Source organism: Equus caballus, chromosome 1 (genome assembly GCF_041296265.1).
Source record: "Equus caballus isolate H_3958 breed thoroughbred chromosome 1, TB-T2T, whole genome shotgun sequence".
Taxonomy (NCBI): domain Eukaryota; kingdom Metazoa; phylum Chordata; class Mammalia; order Perissodactyla; family Equidae; genus Equus; species Equus caballus.
Window position 1 is genome coordinate 117,510,394 of NC_091684.1, and position 21,825 is coordinate 117,532,218.

The following is a 21,825-nucleotide window of genomic DNA, read 5'->3' on the forward strand; positions in this document are numbered from 1 at the left end:
TGAGATGATTAATATTATAACTAATAACTATAAAATATATCACAGTTTACAAAGTTTCTCCCACAAGCATTTGCTCACTGAATTCTCAAAACAATAAAAATTAACACTCCCAATTTACAGGTGAAAAATGCTTAGAGGAATAAAGCGACTTCCTCAAGGTGACACAGAGCCACACTCAAATGTAGGCATTGAGGGTAAAAATGCAGCTGCTCTTTATGTCACCTGATTTTGCCTTTCATCAAGTCAGTATTTGCGAAGATGCTTTGTGAATAACTCTTCACCATATGTATACATTGTCATATTTGATTGTCATTTTTGATGATTTTAAACAAATCATCAAAAAAATCATCATGATTTTGAAGGTTCTTTTCTTACAGGTGAGAGGTTGGAAACTGGAAACCTGCAGGACAGACCCAGCTTTGCTCCCTCCCGATTAGAGCAGCAGATATGCGGGAATGGGAAGGAGGGAGGCGGGGGTGAGGCCAGAGCACAGGTGGCAAATACCATCTCAGATTGTGAGGCTCTTCACCACCTGGTGCTGTCCAGTGAAACTGCCACTCAACACCTCTCCTTTCAGAAAGAAAAGAACATGAATCTGCAAAATTTCATAGAGAATAATATCGTCCTTGCCTTGACCAAACACCACTCCTCCCCAGAACATGAAAAACAATATCATATAAGAAACTTTTGAGTCACAGATGTAATTTTCCGAGATCAAAATTAAGAAAACACAATAGAAGTAAAATAAAATAAAATGTAAATCATGATAATTATCTTGAGCGTATACGATAGCTTACTACCAAGGAACTGATGTACCGTATGTGTGTGTGTATATGTATATACACATATATAAAAAGTGTCATGTTTACTTTCACAACATCCCTGCGGAAGCAGAAAAGGGAAAAGTAATTACCAGACTTAAAATTCTACCTGTAAGTTGTCATCTAACTCTAAAACTTTAAGTCAGAGTTACACACTGGTGGTAGAACTTGGTGCCGGTCAAACCGGGCCTTCCAATCAGTGTTGTTTGACCTGTAGAGTGCTTGAAAACAACTCAAGCCAACATTTAAAATTCAGGGATTTTCACGGAAAAATCCAGATTCGCAGCTTCACTTGAAAAATCAGAAGAAGCGGCAATAATCACAGGATTATTAAGTGAGCAATAAGCTTCTAGCCTGGCCCACTGCTGATTTGTTACCTGACTCGCTTTCTAAGGCGTATAACTTTCTGACTCCTTCTCCCTCTAAGATTTATCAGTGTGAGTTATGTCTTCCAAGTGAGTGTAACTTGAGTAAAGGCAACAAGAACCTAGCACAGCCTGGTATAACGATTATGCTTATATTAAAGCACACAATTTTTCAAAGGGCCAGTTGTGACACATTAGTGCACGGGTTCTCAACCCTGGCTCTACAAGGGAATTACCTGGGAGAGATTTTTAAGCCATGCTTTCCCCTTGTTCAGACCAATCAAATCAGGATCTCTGAAGACGCTGACCTGGCATCAGTATTGTTATTGTTGCTTAACAAATATATTTATTGAAGTACAGCATACAAATAGCAAAGTAAGAAATGACAAAAGGGAACACATTTGTGTTATAATCATCAGCCAGATCAAGAAACAGAATATTACCTGCCCCCCAATACCCCCTCCCAGTCGCTGCCCCACCTTCCCCAACTATCCTATCCTATCTTCTAACACCGTGGGTTAATGTTGCCTGCTCTTGAACTGTATAAAAATGGAATCATACTGCATGCATTCCTTTGCATCTGGATTCTCTCCCTAACATTTATGACTGAGATGCATCCAGGCTGATGCATGTAACATTAGCTGATGCATTGTCATTGGTGTTTAGTATTCCATGATATGACTATAACACAATCTATTTTTCCATTCTACTGTTGATGGAAATTTGGGTTGTTTTGAGGCTGGGGCTACAACAAATAATGCTGCTATCTATGAACATTCTTGAACATGTCTTTTGGTAAACATATATGCGCATTTCTGTAGGGCATATACATAGCAGTGGAAAAGCTAGGCCACAAGGCATATGTACACTCAGGTTTAATAAATACTGTTGAACAGTTTTCCAAAGCTGCTGTGCCAATTTACACTCCTCCGTCAGTGTATGAGAGTTCCCACTGTTTCACATCCTCGTCTACACTTCTATCATCTGTCTTTTAAATTTTAGCCTCTCTGGTAGGCGAGTAGCAGCACTTTGTTGTGGTTTTAATTTGCATTCCCCTAATGGCTAATAGGGTTGAGCATACGCCATGTTTCTTGGCCATTTGAATAGGCTTTTCTGTGGAGTACTTGTTCAAATCTCTTGCCCATTTTTCTATTGTGTTGGCCTATCTTTTTAGAGGGACTTGTTTATTTGTTCTGGATATGACTCCTTGTTGGTCATATGTATGGCGAACATCTCCTCCCCCTCTGCAGCTTGTCTTTTACTCTTTTAATGGTGTGCTTTGATAGAAAGTTCTTAGTTTTAATATAGTCCAATTTATAGAGCTTTCTCATTAGTACTTTTTTTTAAAGAAATTACTGCCTACCCTAAGATCATGAACATATTCTGTTTTATCATCTAGAATAATGCTGTCCAATAGAAAAATATGAGAGCCAAATATGTAATGTAAAATTTTCTAGTAGCTACATATTAAAAAGCAAAAAGAAACAGTGAAATTAATTTTAGTAATATATTTTATTTAACCCAATATATCCCAAATATTATCATTTCAACGTGTGATCAATATAAAAATTGTTAATGAGATATTTTGAATTCTTTCTCTATAGCATGTTTTTGAAATCTGGTGTGTGTTTTACGTTTAGAACATATCTCTAATTGACCAGCACATTTCAGGGACTCAGTAGCCACATGTGGCTAGTACTACCACATTGGAGAGTGTAGATCTAGAAGTTATATTGTTTCACCTGTCACATCCATATTAACATTTAGATCTGTATAAATTTGAGGTTATAATCAAGATTTATTTTTTCCCATATGGATATTCAAATGGCTATCCTTTCCTTATAGTATCAACACTGCCATAAACCAAGGGTCCAAATATGTGGAGGTTTATTTCTGGAATCTCTAGTGCATTCTATTGGTCTACTATGCTTTTGGCTTTAGTTTTTTTTTTTTTTTTTAAGTTCCCTAGTTGATTTTTATTTTGAGCGAGTATTGAGAACCACTATCAGTGGGTCACAAAATTAATTAGTAGGTCATGACCAGAAATTTTATAGAGTTGAATGGAATTGAAGAGAAAACATCCATATGCATCAAGTATTGTTTTGTGAAACTTTTATTTCAGCTAAGGTGTGTGTGTGTTCTAAGTTGAGAACTAGAAAGTATTTTTTGCCATCAGTGATAGTCAAAAAAACTTTGAAAAACACTGCAATAGTATCATCTTTGGAACAATTACTTAGGATCAACCAACTTGCATATTATTTTACAGTCATCATCTAGAAATGCTCTGCAGTTTTACTCTTCCACAACTGGTTATGGAAATCATTTTTATTTATTGCATCCATGTTCTAAAATGAAGTATTTAGTGAGGAAAAATCATATGCCATAATCTATTTATTCTCTATAGAGTACTTGTATGCAAGAAGAAGGTCTATTTCTTTTATTTTGATTCCTTTGCCAGATTTGATTTGTGTGGGGTTACCAGAACCCCACACAAAGCAGATCTCCACTGGAAACAAGTGAGGGAAGGCCAATTAAAGCCAATGAAACAGGAAGAGACATTACGAGACCCTGTAACTTTGACCCAAAGTAGAATATGATAATAAGCCTGTGATGTGAACATTACAAGTGAAAATTGCTAATCTGCACAATTTGACTTTTGTTCAGCATCAGCATATCCTATGTTTTTAACATTTTAATCGGATATCAAACAGGAAAACAAAATTTGAGGGGAAGAAATTGAAGTCAATTTAGTTATTAAACGATGTCAAGTAATCTTCATTATTGAAGAAAATGCTCTCAGAATTTTTGCTTAAATCTTGAAATGATTAGTTTATTGTTCAGCCTGTGTCAAGATCAATCTAATCAACAAATATTTATTGACTATCTGCTAAGGAATCAAATCTGGCAAAGGAATCAAAATAAAAGAAATAGACCTTCTTCTTGCATACAAGTACTCTATAGAGAATAAATAGATTATGGCATATGATTTTTTCCTCACTAAATACTTCATTTTAGAACATGGATGCAATAAATAAAAATGATTTCAAGCCCCTTAATGTAATATTTTATCTCTTCAAATAACCTAAACATGTGCCTTAGCTGTGAAATTTACAGTTTTCAATTAATGAGAAATGTATTTGGTGATCATTTCATAATATATACAAATATTGAATCATTATGTAACACCTGAAGCTAATATAATGTTATATGTCAATTATACCTCAATTTAAAAAATAAAAAACAAAAAACTGGGGCCAGTCCCGTGGCTGAGTGGTTAAGTTTGTGCACTCTGCTTCGGTGGCCAAGGGTTTCGCCAGTTCGAATCCTGGGCGCGGACATGGCACCACTCATCAAGCCATGCTGAAGCGGCATCCCACATGCCACAACTAGAAGGACTCACAACTAAGAATATACAACTAAGCACCGGGGGGCTTTGGGGAGAAAAAGGAAAAATAAAATCTTAAAAAAAAAAAATGCTTCCACTTCTCCCTTCTCCGGTCCCTGTGACCGTGTAACACATGTTCGAGAAAGCATAGCTACGAGACGGAAGAAGGCGGCACAGTCTGTGACAGGAGAAGAAATAAACCTTTGTTGCACACACACAGAAAGTATGTATCTTTTGGTTTTGTTTTTCCTTGTGCATATGCACATGATGTGTGTGTGTCTGTGTGTGTGTGTGTGGTGTGCATACCAACCCTGAACAGACGGATTTGGAAATTTTGGTTAAATATCTTAGTTTCCTGGTATTTCCTAGAGATATCATTGAGGAAACAATAAAAAGGAAACTTTCCATTGATTTGGAACTTCTGTACTGTAACAGCTATGCGTTAGGCCTCCGGTCTGTTTGGTTTACTCTCCTTAAGAACGCAGCACAAACCCACTCCAAAGACTTTCCAGTGACCAAATGGGAAAAAAAAAAAATAAATAAAGAAGAAATGGTTATTAAAACAAACCAAAACCTTTAACTTTGTATTTGAGCAGCATGTGGACACTCACAGCCTAAGAAATCTTAAATTTTCATACTTGGGAAAGGTGAAGTGTGTCTCAAGGTCAAGTCTCCTTCCCGCTAGGGCTATCTTCCATTTGTTAATGGGCTTCCTCAGACATTAAGGTATGATAATAATGAAATTTGGAAATAATTCAACTTTTAAAAACACAGTGATGGCTGAAGTCCATTTGAAATCGAACATCTGTCAACCATCCACAACCTCTGTGGAGAATTTTGGCGGTGACAGTGTTGTAAAAGGTCAAAGATTCTTAATCTCTCTGTTCACTTGCCATCTGAGGTTTTTATACGTAAGTCCTAATTTATTTTAATTAGGCTTTTAGCTTAGTTTATGTTTTCAGCACTTAAAGTCCCCACTATAAGACACAATCTTAAAGCAACATATATAGTATGACCCATAAAATGATGAGATTGATTGTTACACAGCACTTAGAAAAATACCTCCTGCTGTTTTAGAATGTCTTCTTTCATTGTGCCAATTTTCCGGTCTGTCTAGGGCTGACACAAAGATTTCTTCAATCACTCCAGGTCCACCAAGTAAATAAAATTAGAAATTCAGGCTGTGTCAGACCAATAAGTCAGTGTACTGGATGTACAGGTGTTTCCAGGGAAAGGAAGAATACAGTTGCATTTGATTCCAGTGGGAGCTTTCCCGTGTTCCCCTCCTTTCTCTCTGCTATGATCTGTAGTCCCTTGGGATTCAAAGCTAGGGACAGATTACCAAAACACCATTCTTGATGCCAACTTGCCTACTGGATAAACCTGACTGCTGGCTTTTAGCTAGTAAATAAGTCAATCACTCTAATCTCAAATCCATCTTTATAAACGCGTATTATCTCCAGTTCAATCTTTGTACTACATCCCCAAATTCACACTGGGGAGGCCTTAGAAAGCCCAGTGCTGAAGTGTTGATGGGCTGGGGCCCAAGGTGAATGAATGGTTGCCACACTGCACTCTGTTCCATGAGATTTTGGAGCCAGACCCTCCTCCCATGTGCACTGTGCTGGCAATGCTTCTGCTGTGGCTTTGGGAGCCCAGGAAACAGACGAACTCTGTGTGTGTGTATGAATACACACATAAAAACATATCTTTCCTGACCTGTAACTCTGCAATGATTAGCACAACAAACTAACTTTTGAAAAAGAAATATCTGGTGTTTTCCCTTTTTGCCTGATTTTACTCTGCTTTGGAGGACTCTCAGCAAAGGATGTTTACAACCCTGCTTCTGAGGCTACATCAAAGCTGGATCAGCTCCGCCGTGAAGGATCGCAATAACCACAATGCGATTATCAAAGAAAGTCAGTCACTCTATGACATAAGAAATAAGCACCAGTCAGCTCCCTGAGGGCAGGGTCTTGCCTCCCTTGTTCACTGCTGATACCCCCACGCCCAGAACAGGATCCAGCACACCGAAGCATCAGCAAATAACTGGAGAAATTAATATGATTTGTGGAAAGCCTACCATTTGTCAGTCATGCAGAAGGCACTTTGTACACTTTATCTTTCTATTCCTTATAACAAACAACCCTGTGTGATGGATGTTATAATAATTAGCTTATAAATAAAGAAACTGGGATTTGAAGAATTTCACTGACTTGCCTAGGTCACATAAATAGTAAACAGGAAGCAAGGATTCAAATCTAGATCTGCCTGCCTTTCTAGCCCATGTTCCATCTATCACACCATGCCTTCACCCAACAGGACAAGCAAATTATAGACTGACTTTTGGTCTTCTGCTATAAAATACCAAGTCAGCATATTTGCATTTTATCATGGGTTCAGAAATTCATCCACACAACAAGGACTCTGTGAAAAGGTGGTGGAATAGGATAGTCTCCAATCTTACATACCACTGTGTGCAGAAAGGCAACAGAGTTCCGGCTTTCTCACTTCCCTGCCATGCCACTATAAGTCTTGCTAAGCCTAAATTTCGTACTCTGAAAACTGCATAATATGAGTCCTATCTCATTAAATGCATATAAGCACAGCAAGGACTCAATAAATGTAGATTATTATTAAGCCAAAGTTATCCTCAAACTTATATAAATTGATTGGATCGCTTTTAGAAAAGGCAAAAATATTTTTAATGCGAAGACTATATAATTATTATCTATATGAACACATGCCTATTTTCCCCTTAAAGAATTTGTCCCTTTGTCCAGCAATTCTACTGATGAAATTTTAAGTGTAAATCGCTTTTTAAAAAAAGAGAGAAGAACGAAAAGGTGCTATTTAAATCTGAACTGTCACTCATAGTATAGAAGGCACTTGAGCATTGTGGATTAATGCATAAATTAATATTCATCATCTGGTGAGTCCCCAAAATTTCTTTCCCTTGCACTGTGTAAGGCTTTTCTGGAAATAAAAGTGCTTAAGAGAACATCCTCACTAAACATGTGCTTGGGTTAGAAAAAATAAAGTTTTGCTTTGTTTTGTTTCTCTGTACAAGGCTGGCAGTTTTAGAACTAATCAGCTAACGTTTCCTGGACATGACATTGAGAGTATCTTCCTCAAGATAGAATCAGCTTAGAAAAGTTTGCCCTGTGTGGTGACCAAGTTCTGCCTTGTTCCAACTTTAAGACATTCTGAAATGGTCTGAAACGGCCTTTGCCATGCCGCCTGGAGATCTGGGGTCACCCTTTTCATTTCACCTTGAGTCAAAGCTTTTCTAAGAAACCAAGCTATGCCACCTGAGCATTCGGCTCATGTGATTTCACTCTCTGAAGAATTATTCCTATCCTTGCAATGAATCAGTTTAAACTTGCCAAAGAGCAAGGGACACAGGACAGAGGTGGAAGTTTGGACTCAACATTAACTCTCGACTACTGAAGACTTCTTGAAGTAAAGTTCATGGAGCAAAGGGCTTCAGAGCTCTCTCTTCTGTGTCTCTCCCAGAGCACCAGGCCAAAAACGAGCATTTTGATCATTCTCTCTCTCTCTCTCTCTCTCTCACAAACACACACACACACACACACACACACACACAGAGTCAAAGCCGACTTGGTTTTGAAAGTTCTCAAGTAGTAACATCAACGAAACGGTGCCTACCTTTCTGAAACTTCAGTCCACAAAAGATGCCCCTTGCTTGTGAAGAGCAGTCACAGCCAGATCTCCAGCGTTCCAGCCAGCTTTCTTCTCATCAGAGAGCAACACACCTCATCTCTGTGTAAGCTCTGAAATTCTTTCAGAGATCCACCCTCTAAAGTTGCAAGTCAAGATTTCTGACTGAGGGCAATCAGTGAGGCGAGGCAAAGTTACTGGATAGCACCTTCAGGTTCTTCCTGATGGGATGTTTCCTGTTTCACCACTTGGAGAGGAGAAAACTGGAATTGTCAGACATGGAATTATAAATGCATTAATTGCCTCATTGTCGTTGCATTTTGTTGTACACAGTCATTAGGCAACTACTGAACAGGATGGTCTTTCTGTTTGTTTTAAAAGGAAGGGGTTTATGCAGGGAGAGAAACCCGAAACACTGTCGACAACACTGCACTATCATCTGAGCTGGTTTGACAGCTATAGTACTCTCCACAAGCCTGCGAATACTGCCAGGGCTTTTTGCCAGCGAAATCACCACCACTACCACCACCACACCACCACGAAACTCATCCACAAGGAGCATCAGTCCACAGAAATGTGATTTCTCTGCCTCTTTCCTAGCAATTGAAGAAAACCATTTTGAACTATAGAACAACCAAAAAATAGAATAATCTGGCCATCTTGTCTTTTAGAATAGTCAGATGTAATTCACTTTGTCTTCATTTGTGTCAGCTTCAAAGAACAACCATTACAGACAACGAAAGACAAACCTATTAGCAGCAGGACATACACGTTGTTTGTCTCTGTCTGCTTGAGGCATTTCAATTTCAGAAGCAAGCCATGCCTACGTTTTATAGAGTTTATTTGAGATTTTGGACCTTTGGGAGCCATTTTCACTTTCTCTCGTATGAAGATGAAACAACTCCAGGTGTGGACTATTTAAGGGTGCTTTGACAAGTAAGAAAGCTTCAACAAGTTGATTCATGTACCCTTCCTAAGCCGAGTCTTGCCTCCCAGGAGGTCCAGGGACACCACCTACTCTGAAAGCCTGATTCACAGCTCTCATTGGCTGCCTTCACCTGCCGAAAGACAGCTTTCTTCTTCTGTCAGCTAAGATGACAGCAACTTAAAAACTGACTGCAGGCAGAGAAGGGGAGACGCCAGTTTCAAATTCTTTGAAACTCCACAGTTTCTCAAATTTCACTAATGAATTTAGTTCAAAGGAAGAGGATTGGTAAAGGCCCTTTCACTTGGCACTTGCTCACTCAATTCTCTCTCGCACTTTTTTTTTCTTAATAAATTCATAAATTTTAAAACTCATCTGGGAGGAGGGCTGAACTTCCAGCAGAGCAGTCACTAAATGTGGCAGGTTGCAGGTTCAGGCCCTCATCATTTCCTGCCGGGAGACTACTGAAGAAGTCTTGCCTGGTCTTCCTGATCCCAGACTGGCCATTTCTAGTCCATCCTCCTCCAACTGCCACCTGATTTATCTTCCTAATTAAAAATTTTTTTTCCCTATCATGTCTCTCTCCCCTGCTGATAAAGCTCCACCAGCCACCTTTTTCCTGTAGGACTCCTTAGCAGGAGAGACGGCCTGGTGGCAACCTACTCCTCCAGAATCTCCTTTTACCCCTTCCCTCTACTTTCCAGGCAAAATGAACAGGGAGCCCCCATACCCTTCCAAGGGCTGCTCTCTGCCTCCTCTGCTGAATGAAAGTCTGACTCCCCTGCCAAGTCGCCCAACTCTCAGCCATCCCTCTTCTGTGTTTATACCTACGTTCTAACACTCCATTATTCTAACTTAACTGGTTTTGTGTCTGCTTCCCCACTATACTGGGAATCCTTCTGGGACATACCTTAGTCATCTTTATATCCCTGGAGCTTAACATAGTGCCTAGCTGTTCAACACTTGTTAAACAATTAACATCCAAAATCATGAGCATCCAACGCTCATTTCCACTCCAATGACATCTGGGTAAGAGAATACTTCTGAACTCTATTCTAGATTCCTTTTCTCAGAATTAAGCCAAAAGAGTAATATAGAGCCATATTTTTTGTTTTAATCACTTGTATAATTAAAAACGTCATCTACTGATGAATGCAATATTCAAAGCAAATATAAAGTATTTTTACATAGCTCAATACCTTCTCTATGATCAACAGAATCCCATTACTATCTGCTGTATTTCTTGAGTCACTGTCAAGATGGTAGTTCCTCCTTCTTCTTCAGGGACAGATGTAAAACTTAAGCTGTTGCACAACCTATGCAATGGAGGACAATAGCTAGAGGGATGGAAGTGAGGAATTCGAAGGTTTGCTACTTGTGCCTTGGGGGAACTCTGTATTTACATGTACGCCTAGTGTGTCTGTGCACGACTCCTCTGAGGATGATAAATAAACACAAATACAGTTCTTTTGAGGACTCCTAAGGTAATGCCTTTCTTTTACTCTTTCTCATTTTCACCTCAGGATAAATTTATCAGTTCATTGCTTAACAGGAAAGAAAGAACTCTGGGAAGCATAATAGAGGAAGATGCACGCGTGGCTGTCATTTCTTCCAGGGAATACTTAATGATTTCATTTTATGAGAAAACGTTATGAGCGCGTTAAGACATTACATCAGTTTTATATTTTGAATCCTCATTAATAGATATTATCATTTATGAAAGTCAATGATTCATTGCATTTTAAAAAGTGAACATCACACCTCTGACAATTGAATGCAGGCAATGAAGCCTGATATTAATGGAAAGGTTTCCTGGGGAAGAATAGGGGGTGCATTACAAAACTGATGAGTTTTTACATACAAAGCAAGCTTGTGACTAAATGTTACTAAAGTGAGTAAGTGTGTAAAACACCTGCTGAGTAAAATACGGGAGGGGAGTAAGAGCAGTGTGGACCTGAGGCAAACCCAATCAAGATTCTGGAGGGCCACCAAGAACTCACAAGAGGAAAACAGAGTAAGCAGGACACTGGAAAACAGACTCTGGGCCCCCGCAGGGAGCACAGAACCAGACACTGAGCCCAAAGCTCCGCTCGCTAGGAGCAAAGGGGGTGGCACTGTCCAGAGTGTAGACATGGAGGAAAGGGAGGTGGGGCGACTTCCGACACTCCAGGTTGCATGTTATGTTTTGAACCAATCCTTAACCTAATTTTCTAGAGAAGAAAAGGTAAGTTTGGCAGAATTGACCTGCTCTTCCCTCAAAGAAGAGAATCCCCTCTAAGAAATGCAATGAACATAGTTTTGGCCATATGGATCTTAACCTAACCAGTCCAATTTTCTGAGCTTTTATTATCAACAAACTCTGTTTTTCGGTAATTTTTCACCTTGTCAGTTTTACACACCTTTTGAATGCAAAGGTTTGTTCACAGATAGAAATGTTAAGTCAAAATGCCACCAAACTGTATTCTTTGAATAGGTGTGTGGGAAAACTTCCATGGCATATAATGAAACAAGCAAATGTCTTCACAAATGCCTGGACCAAATTCAATTGAATTTGAAGACTACATCTTATCGACATAAAATAGTCCCCCCAGTGATTTGCCTGAATCCCCACCATGGGTTATAGATGATGGGACCTGAATTGCATCTGTCTTAGCCTCGAACCCAGGTTCCACACTTTCCCTGGCCCAGAGTTGCAAGGGTCCCCAGCAGATCATTTGAGAAGCTCTTGTGAGACAGTGAGAAAACTGACGATATCATGAGAACTAATGGTCATACATTCATACTTGAGCTCCTTCCTTGCTCCAAACCCCATCGCCTCTCTTGCTCTGTGTTTCCCTGTGTGTCGTCTCACTTGACCTCTTATTTACTTGTTTATTGTCTGTCTCCCCCATTAAAATGCCAGCTCCAGGAGGGCTGGGGTTTTTGCCTGCCTTGTTCACTGCTGATTCCTCAGGAGCCAGAACAGTTCTTGGCACAGAGAGTGACACTCAGTACTGAGAGAGGACATTTAGTTATTTAGTTAGTTACAATCGTGTCTTCCTCTCTACCACAACAGGCAGTTACTTTTTCAAAGGTAATTCACTGACGTTTTTCAGGACGGCAAGTTGGTATTGTATGTGCAGACAGCCAGTTGTACTTTGAGTTTGTTGGGAAGAGGGGAGGTTTTCCCCTTGAAGACTTAAGTGTGTCACATACTGAGTGCCTGAAGCAGAGGATTTTTAGAATCCATCTGGCATGTAGTCTGGGAAGGCTATGGAGCTGTACGCCAGTCAGAGCCCACACTGTCAGGTGAGCTGGCTCTCAACAGCCTCTCGGTTCACTGCCCCCACTCAGGGCCAGCCAGAAGGTCTGTGCATACAGCCCCTGGCCATAGCAGTGGCCAGTTTTTGTTCTTAAACCTGAGACCCACTCTGTGCTCACTATGTGATCTTATTCTATTGGCTGTGTGATTCCGGACAAGTCACTTACCCTCTCAGTCCCTCAGATTTCTCAAGTGCAAAATGAGGAAAATAATAGCAATACCTTATAGAGTTGTAAAAACATTAAATGAGTTAATATATATAAAAGCACTTAGGACAGTACCTGTCATGTAGTAAGCACTCTGTGAATGTTAGCTATGATTATGATTACAATTATTATTAATTTATTTAATATGTAGGCTTTATTCCTATGTTACTTTTTAACAGGCTTTATTTCATACATATACACTAGTTCTCCAATTAAATCTTGAGTACAAGGACTGTGTGGAGTCTCCAAGTAGCACCCATCACCATTCTCTGAACATTGTATTTATTCATTAACTCATTCTGCAAGTATTTATTGGGTTCATACCATGTGCCAGGCACATGGTATCTTTTGAAGGAGTTAAGGAACTCAAGAATAAAAATATAGCTTGGCTGCCAAAACTGATACGGACACACACTCATGCAGATGAGCAAAAGTGTTCATAAACCTATTATCCAGAGCGCAGAGGGAAATCTACATGTGTGTATGCAGGGTGAGTATATTTATATGCTCTACACAGGTACAAACTGGGGCCATAGAGGAAATAGATTCCCAAACATTTACTATTTCATATACCACATGCATGCAAGCAGAAGCCATGGATTTCAAATGAGGAGGTATGACTACATAATACAGCATCAAGAAACAGACAAAAGTGGGCAGATAAGTTTTCATCCTTAAAATCACCAATCTCATGATGTCTCAGTCTGTGACGGTAGAACTTGGCAACTTCAACATCTGTGCTCCCTTTATCCAACATCATGCTGGGCATCTAAATAAATACCCCATGTGCTGTGAATGGACCTGTATGAATTGCACCAGCACTACATAGGTAGGAAGAAATAGGAGGTAAGAGGGAGATGAGTGTTTGAATAAATATCTGGGCTGTCATGACCCCATCACGTGACAAGACAAAGAGGAACTAAAACTGCCCCTTATCTATCCAGCTATTGTTCATTCAACACATGTATTGTATAAGGTGCTTGAAATAGAAAGATGAAGACAATGCCCCTGACCTCAAGCACATAACTATCTTTTCCCTCTTACTCCGTTCTCCCTTTTATCCCATAACCTACATGCCACCTGACAACAAAGAACTGGCAGAAGACCTGCTTGGCTAATCTGAGACACCCAAGAACGGGCAACTCTCTTCAGCTTGTGAAATCCTGATTGCAATTTTTTAAAAAGCTTGTGAATTCTTGGGTGTGATTTTTTTTTAAAAAAGCAGGACGGAGTGTCCTGTGAAAAGCACAAGCTGGACTAAGTTTTACGACATCAGCGAACTAAGACTCATTCCCAGGAACAAGACACTCACCCTCCTGCCTTCTTATTAACAAAAGATTTGGTTACTCCACAGGGCACTAGAAACATGGCCCAGGCTTGAGGTTGGGAGTGAGTGTGTGTGGGATTGTGGCTGGTGGACGGGCTCGGTCACTCTTTGGTCAGTTCCAGACTCTCTCAAGCTGGAGGTCTAAACCAAGGGCTAAACGTCCCCTCATCAGTTGCTTTTGTGCCACCAAAGCATCCATGGGAATGTGATCCCCACCCAGCCTATCCCACTTTACTCTCCACTGTACCCCAGTCTCCCCTTGAGCTGAGCCAGTGGCTATGCTCACTCTGACCTTTGTTCCTGTCCCACCTGTGATCCCTCATTATCCAAGCTCCACCCATTTCCTCTGGGAAACTTTGCCTCCCAAATTAACCTCAATCAACCTTTCTCTTCCTTGAGTCTTTACACTTATTATCCAAATCACACCATTAGCCTCATTTTATATGTAGCCCCATTCTTTAATAGCATAGCACAAAATACTTCCGTAACACAACTTGATCAGAGTGTGTGTGTGTGTGCGCATATACACAAGCAGGTATGTGCCCTGTTTCCACTAGGCTGCAAACACCCTACGAGCCCAGATCTCACCCTAGAAACACTACCAGGTTCATAGGAGAACCTCAATAAATAGCTAAGGATCTGGCAACACTCTTTCCCCTTTTTTTTAAGCTATGTGTACCTTCTGCTGCTGCTCTTCCTCCTTCCATGGTATTTTCATTCCTTCAACAATTATTTATTCAGCACCTCCTATTTTCCTGAAAATAGGGAAATCACAGTGAACAAGGCAGCTACGGTCCCCGCTTTCTAGCTACTTAGTCTCGAGCTTTGGCTGTGGCTGGAAAAAGCAAGCACATTCCCTGAATGTCAGTAGTCATTCGCTCTCCCTCTGTGGGAGATTGTCAGCAGGTCAACTGAACTGCACAGCAAGTGCTGGGGTCTCACACTTTGGGAGACACTAAAGGGATATGAGCAAAATATCACATACCAAGTTGATTATAAAGTGTCCCTCATGGCTAATACTGAGACCTCAAATGAGGAAAAACAATCCTTTTTTACCTATTTTGTATTAGGTTTTGAATTAGAAATTCAGATGTCACAGAACGTTTCACTGTTGGGTGCTGTTTGCAAGTGTGCTACAGGACAGGATAGTTTCTAGTCACTTATCTCTTTTCCAACAGATGCCCCATAACTTCCCTGAAATAAACCTGCCAAATATTAGTTTCTCTTAAAAGAAACCAGGTATAAAAATTGTTTCACTAAAAACTAATTTCACTAATACGAATCACTGAATGCTTGCACGAATAATCAATTACAATGTTCATTCATTCATACATTTATGGAGCTCCTATCATAGCAGTTATGACACCATTAAGTATGGTTAAAATAAAAATAGTTTGCTTGATCATATTAAACTGTATGCAAGGCCCATTCATGAAATAGTATACTACTGTTTACACTTAAGTGTCTGTGTAAACATTAGAGGATTAATTGTACACCGGGAAATTATTTCCAACAACTGTAGTCCAAACTATTAGTTACTTAAATCCTTAAAATCAAAATCAACCAACCAACCATTCAACAAATACAAATATAAAATCTAAAAATAATTATTACAATAAGCATTAAGGGCTTCAAATTTTAGTTAAAAATGTTTTTTAAAATCTTTTATCAAAGCTGAAAAGAAAATCATCTGCCTGTCAATAACAAAATCCCTTTGGCCTCAGATACCATGCGTATTAAGGTCCTAAGTTTTCAGAGAAAGTAACGTAATAACTAGAACTGACCAGACAACTCTTGGACTGTTAAACTCCATTACCGGGTTTCAGCAGGTACAACGTAAAGCAAAGATCCTCATATGGTCACACATGGCAATAGGAGAAACCTATAAAACATGCATATTTTCACAGTAACAATAATGGTTTGTGGCTTCCATAATCAGCAACCACCAGAGTGCCTGATCTCACATATTGGAGCAATGCTGCCATTCCATTCCTCACACGTCAGCAATGATCTATGAATGTGATGGACCACATACCCAAACTCATGCCATGCTAATACTATGTAAAGTGAATATAAAACATGGAACTAATTAGGGTAGAAATACCATTTGAGTCTTGCACAGTTCCAGTTATGTAAATAATTGGTGTCCAAATAGATTATTACTACTGCAAGGGTACTTTCTGTATATGTAACACATTTATCCTGGTCTAAACCAGTGACTTAATTTTTTAAATGTAATCCACAATAAATACATTTTACATCACAGCCTAGTACAAATATACCTACATATATATAACTGAAACCACAGTTTCACAGAACAAGACTTCTCCGTACTATTTGTGGCGTACACTATTCTCTATTCTAGTCTAATCTGGCCTCTTTAAAAACTGCTGGTCTGGACTACTAAACTGGGGATGAAGAGGCACAATTTACACTGCTCCAAACAACCTAATTGGACTGCTTTACCCTTTCTACAACTCAACATACTATTTACTTTTTTTTTTCTCATTCCAGTTGATTTAAAGACATTTTCTGATGGGATAAAAGAAAACTTTGGGTAGCATGAAATATCAGATGGTGACTTAGGCCTCCAAACCAGACGACATGGGAGAGGGTGGGTGCCTTTCTCACCTTTGAGGTCCCAGCATCTAGACTTCATACTGAGTCTAAGTGCATAGTGGGCCCTTCATAAATTTTGTTGAAATTCAGAGTAAATAAGAGGGTATTTTTAGTGTTTGTTTAAAGTCATGGCATTGGGTTAATAACTTTCACCTGAGAAAAACAAAGCCCAAGCAAAGAGGCTCCCTGGCCAAGGGTACACAGGCCATAGTGGCTTGTGGAATCAAGCCCACTTTCGGATAGTCTCCAGGGCTCCCTGCTGAACCCCCGACGTCAGAACTCGGCAGAAATCTGGGCTACATCTCTATTCACCTGAGTGGGCTTAATATCCAGAGAAAGAGCCAACCCAGCAATTCACAAAAACCCAGGAAGGCAAAAGCACAGATAGAAAACTGGCACCGTAGCCCAGGGACGTGCCTAACGGACTCTGCAAGGCCCAGCACGCAGGGACTGCAGCAAGAGGGGCGGTGACTCGGCCGGACACGGCCCGGGCCTGCGCGGGGACAGGGACTCAGGCCACAGCCCTAGCCTGCGTGGGGATAGGGACACGGCCTGCGCCGGGACAGGGATCCGGGACACGGCCTCAGTGTGCGTGGGGAATAAAGACACGGCCTACGTGGGGACAGGGACCGGGTACATGGGTCTCAGTCTGCGCCGGGATAGGGACCCGGCCCGAGCGGGGACAGGGACAAGGACACGGCCTCAGTCTGCGTGGGGACGGGGAACTGGGACAAGGCCTGTGCGGGGCCAGGGCCCGGCGGGAAGCGCGGCGTGGGCCGCGGCGGTTGGGTGGAGCCCGCCCTCGTACCCGGGGCCGCCGCCCGCACCTGCCTGCGGCTCCGTCCTGCCGCTGCTCTCGACGCCCAGCCGGCAGGCGGCCCGCGCAGCGGTGCATCCTGGGACGGGCGCTGCTCGAGGCCTGCGGGCCGGACGCCTGGGCCCCGCGGGAGCCCCAGCGCGCCGCCTCCCCGCTCCGGACAGCAGCAGTTTTATTTTCCGGGAGGTCCTTCACCTGGGCTACGCTTCTCTTAATCGGCACGTTGACCTTGTAACACAGGCATGTAACGCAGGGGCTAAGTGACTTGCCCAAGCTACACAGCTAGTACACAGCACAGAGGGGATTCGAGTCTGGGTATGATTCCAAACCCGGTGCCCTTGCTACTCTCTGCACAACCTCTCCAGAGAGTAAATAACATTGTAACTGGCCTACAGACGGTTCACAACTTTCAGGAGTAGGGAGAGGAAGAGAAAACTGTTCTGGAATAATTCAACAAACCCAGGTCTGCAGTGATTTCTCATTACAAGGTTGAATTAACAGTGATTGATAAATAGAAGATAGATAAAATGGGGCAATGAATGAAAAAAATCTCCAGCAAAAGGGGAGTATTATGTCTCTGATATTTGATTAAAATATAAACCTATGAAAATCATTTATAGAGGAGCTAGTATTAAGGAAGACAGACTTTGGAGCCAGACAGGCCTGGGTTGAAATGCTCTCTCTTCGAATTACTAACTGTGGGATGTGTTACCTTGGGCTTTTTAATGCTTTTTAATAGTTTTTTAAATGCCAATTTCCTCACGAGTAAAATGAGGATAATAATTCCTTCTTGCAGGGCATCCTGAGGATTAAATGAGATAATGTCTAGAAAATATTTAGCATATTATCTGGTAAAAATTAAGCACTCAGAAAATGATAGCTATTTTTACTATTTGAGCGCACTAAAAATTTAGTAAATTATGTTCTTAATAATAAGCAAGTTAATTATTAAGTCTCATTAAGTCTTAAGTCTTAATTAGTTCTTCATGAAATAAAAACAAAAAGGTGTCAAGGAGAACCCAAACAAGGTGTTGGGATAGAGGTAATATATGAATAGAGATGGATGAAGGGCGATTGCGAGGAAGTGGAAAAACAATCACAGATTCAACATCAGCTTTGGAGGTGATGATGAGTTGAATTGATGTTGGAGAAAATCAAATCAGGTATGAAGAAGTAAAGAGTTCAGATATTCTCCCAGAAGACAAAGAAGAAAGAACAAAGATGAAAGTGCTAAGAGAGGAAGATAAGCGTGAAGATTAGAAAGCAGAAACTCAATCTACAAATGATGATTTAAAAATGAAGTGTAAATAATATTGGAGGAATGGCAAAAGAGAACATAGAAAAAAATATCTGATATGGTATGTAAGACTCATATTCTGGGCAAGAATACTCACGAGAGAACCAGATTAGATAGAATCTTAGGAAATTTAGAATTTCAAGGACAAGAAATTATTTTAGACACACCCATCAGAAAAATCACAGTTAACCTAAAAATAATCAAATAAGGATAGTCTCAGCTTTCTCCTCCAGAACAGCTAAGGATAGAAAACAATGGAGCAAAATGGCAACAGTTTAAGGAAAGTTATAACGCAAAAACTATTCTCAGACAAGTTGTCTTTCAAGTTAACAAAAGGAATGGCAACCGAAAGACACACTTTGGTATACAAGGTCTCAGAAAATTTCTCCCTCTTCCTAGGAAAGTTGCTGAGAGGCATACCCCAGCCATCCTTCCTGGAAACATTACCCAAGAGGAACCAAAATTGAGATTAGCTCATTGGACACATCATGAAACAGAGAGTTAAGACTAAATAATAAATCTAACGGCGATAATAAAATGGAATGTAACAGGTAAAAGTAAAATTTGGAGAAGATATATAATGTTTAAATTTATTGAGAATAGCAATTTGGTTTACAACTTCGGGTGAAATTAACAATGGCCAGAAAGCTGGATGGGGGAGGAAAGCGAAAGTGAATGAAATTCTGCACATCATGCGGTTTACACTTATGGTTTCAGTGTTGGCTTTGATGACTAGAAAAAGAAATTTTTAAACGTTTTTTGACAGCAAAAACAGGTAATTATTTGTATAGTTTAAAAAGTAGGTATGTTTTCCAAATAACTACAAGACATAAATACAAATTACCAACAACCCATCTGCAACCCAAGAGAAAACAAAGGAAGTACCAAGAAAGAATAAACTAAAATGGCAAATATGTAATTTATGACAAGAAAAATCATTTGTAAGGTTAAAACTATGGTATACTTCAATAAAAAGGAATCACTTTTGATTATTAAAAGAGAAAAACTTTTGATCATGTTTATAATATAAAATCCATTTATTATCTGCTGCTTATACATGATCAGACCAAAGAAATCATACCAAAAGATTCGAAGTCACATAATAAAGTTGGGGAACCTCAAAACCTGGTCTTGGATGTTCCTCATTTTACTTCTTTAGGTACTACAGTTCTTTTTTTCACCAGCTGGTTCAAAACTCAAGGCGCACAACCAGGGTGGAGAACACAGACTTCATAAGAGTTCCAGCATTGTCTGTTCTACATATCACTATTCCGAATGGCATGCAGCTGTGTTTGTGAGTCCAGCCTCCCACAGTGGCTATGTCACCATTGACCTATAACAACTGGAATGACACATCTCACTGGAGATGGGCCTTTCTGCCATCCCTCACGGCAGACTATTAAAGAACAAAATAAGCAGTACTGTTTATTTACTTTTCACAATACTGTTAAAAGAAATACTTCTGATAGCATGCTGGTGGCTTCTTCCCTCTCCATGCCAATCCAGAAAGTGCAGAGTGCTGTTCAAGATCCATTTCCAAATCCCCATCTGAAGGTGTGCTGACATGCTTTTTTGCCCATAGAGATCTTTCAGGGCATCGGGCTATTTGTGATTACTCCCAAATGTTACTCTGGTTCCACTACTGGTTTGTAGTAAAACTCATCCATATAGTGGAAAAGCTGTTGCCAATTAATTTTACTTTCCAGGTCACTACTCATTTTCCTTTCCATGTAATCATCAAATCATTCATTATACATATTAAAAGTGACATACAATTAAGAGGGCATATGCCATATTTAGGCAAAGAATGTTATATGGCACTAAAAATGATTTATTTGTCAACAATCTAGTGAGTAAGGGAAATCTTTTCTCATTATAGAAAAAAATAGCAAAATCAGAAAAAATTTAAAAAAACAATTTATAGGAAAATCGACAGTCAAAAATCCAATTCTATTTTACACTAGTATTTTATACTACTCTTAGGTTTTACAGAAATGAACGAACAAAAATACTCAGCAATTTAGAGATGGAAAATAAACTCTTTTTAGCAAATAAAAAAGTTAGCTGCAGAGAAACCTGCCCTTATTATAATTTGTTGAATAACTTAAGAAACAAAAGTCATAAGCAATCATAAATGTGCTGCTGGTGTGTTCACTTTATGGGCCTCAAGGGAGAAATGTGTCTGACAGGAGGCCTAAAGCACCTCAAAAAGACCACATGCTGTCATGATGCCACAGAGAATCGCACTTGCCACTCCTAGAAAATATCTTTAATATAAGTCCATATTTTAAACTCTCCAGCTTTCAGTGATTAGGCAGACTCTTGTCTCAAACCAGACTCAAAACACCTGAACCTTTCTCACTGGAAAGGAAACTGTACCCGATCACATTCCGTTTCTCAATTCTTCTAAAATTCAGAGAACTGTACTTTGAAAACAAAGCAAAAGTCCCAAAAACGAAAACTGCAAGCAATCGAGGGTATACACAATGTGTGTGATCCAATGTAGTCAGTAACTGTACTACAGTTCAGTCAAACTACTTGGAAAGTCAAAGTCATCGGCAAATTTAGAAAGCGATCACTGTTTTTCCTATATCTTAGAAATATAATAGTGAGCTTTGTAATTAGGAGAGGATACATGGTGTTAACAGCACAGGCTTTGATCGGCTTTGTTCAGCTCCACCGTACTTGGAATAAACAGAAAAACTTAGAATTGGTTTGCCAGTCTGACCTATGATAATATAGTCAGAAAAGGCATTTTATCAATCATAGGTTTTGAATGGGCATTTTAATAAGGTGAGACAACTTTACACGCTGTCATAAATGACAAGACCAATTAAATTGCAGTATTTAGGTCAAGTTTCCAAACACCTGTGCAGTCCAAGTCTGCTGAATGCAGCAGTGTGTGAGGTGGGATGGGAGTGGGCCCCATGCACTCCGAGAAGTGGGAGGCACCAGGTCAGGCCACATCCTGGGGAGGTGCTTGCAGGAACAGGGCCATAGGTGGTGGTGTTCCCATTGTTGCTGACTTGGATGGTTTGTTTTTCAGCCTCTCTATTGTTTCAAACATCCACAAAAAATCCC

At 40.0% G+C, this 21,825-nt stretch overlaps 1 protein-coding gene across 27 annotated transcripts in view; it reads right to left on the bottom strand.

The window, feature by feature from the left end:
* Positions 1–17,714, bottom strand: part of CERS3 (ceramide synthase 3) — a 113,925-nt gene extending 96,211 nt beyond the window's left edge. The window contains exons 1-5 of one of the 27 annotated variants that reach the window (XM_070268064.1): positions 17,458–17,516; positions 15,796–15,893; positions 14,691–14,766; positions 10,377–10,493; positions 8,241–8,499 (exon numbers count right to left, since the gene is read on the bottom strand). The gene's annotated coding sequence lies outside the window, so the exon portion shown is untranslated. Of the gene's footprint in view, positions 1–8,240; positions 8,516–10,376; positions 10,494–14,690; positions 14,767–15,795; positions 15,894–17,438 lie in introns of all 27 variants that reach the window. The other 26 variants (XM_070268032.1, XM_070268116.1, XM_023651397.2 and 23 more) reach the window with 26 other exon arrangements.
* Positions 17,715–21,825: the final 4,111 nt, after the last annotated feature.